Genomic DNA, 1046 nt, shown 5'->3' with positions numbered 1-1046 from the left:
TCTTTTCTTTTCTTTTCTTTTCTTTTCTTTTCTTTTCTTTTCTTTTCCTTTCCTTTCCTTTCCTTTCTTTTCCTCTCTCTAATTTTTTTTTTCCCCTCACTCCCTGAAAACCTTAAAAAAAAGAAGATGAAGCCTTTCCCGGGGCTGACTGGGGGGAAGAATGTGAAAGGGCCGCGGTTATAAAGCGCTGCTTGAAGCGGGCTCTCAATGCGTCTCTGAACTTGATCAGATTTTACGTTTCCTGCAGAGAGCCGGCGGCGAGCCTGAGACCTGCCCAATAGCCAGACTTGGGGGCTCAGCAAACCTCAGGATATTACAATTACAGCCATCTTTCTTTCTGCCTTTTATTTCCACTGTTGCTCCCCATAGTTCTTTGCAAATGCTTTCCAGAACAGAAAATGAGTGGATTTATAGCGCTGTCTGCCACTGATAATTATTCCAAGGCAGAACATTGCCCTTGGAAAATAAAATTTAAAAAAAAAAAAAGACAGGAGAAAGAAAGAGAGAAAGAGCGAAAGAAAGAATAAACAAGAGTAGGAAAAAACCAGCTCAGGAGCCGCCGTGCCGGGCGCTGCTCGGCCGCGCTCCGCGGGTGAGCAGGGGGTGAGGGACGGAGCGAGGGGGGGGAAAAGGGGGCTGGACTCGGCCGGCGGGGTGAACCCCGGGTCGGTCGCGCTGAGCCCCGAGGCTGAGGGGCAGGATCGGACTCTCCACGCACGGTGCGGGCCTTTCTGCTCTCATGTTTAGTCAGTAAGGATAAAAAATGAACAGAAAAATAAAATAAATATATAAAGTATATACATATATATGTGTATGTATGTATGTATATATAAATAAACTGTAAACACCCACGGCTTTAGCCATTTTTTTTAAATTAAATTTTATTTTTGAATCAACGCGGCGGCTTTGCAGCGGCTTTACGCCTCCCCGCCGCGCCGCCTAGGGCGAGCATCCCGCGCGACGTGGGGCGGCGCTGGGAGGGCACGGGCTGCGGGACACAGCGGGACGCGGGGAGGGGGCGGCGGCGGCGGCAGCGCGCACAGAGC

The sequence above is a fragment of the Corvus kubaryi genome, unplaced genomic scaffold (assembly GCF_017639235.1).
Source record: "Corvus kubaryi isolate FWS band 111438036 unplaced genomic scaffold, C.kubaryi_AGA036_p1.0 37322, whole genome shotgun sequence".
NCBI classification, from domain to species: Eukaryota; Metazoa; Chordata; class Aves; order Passeriformes; family Corvidae; genus Corvus; species Corvus kubaryi.
The sequence above is the reverse complement of the archived record's forward strand: the minus strand, read 5'-3'. Positions refer to the sequence as shown.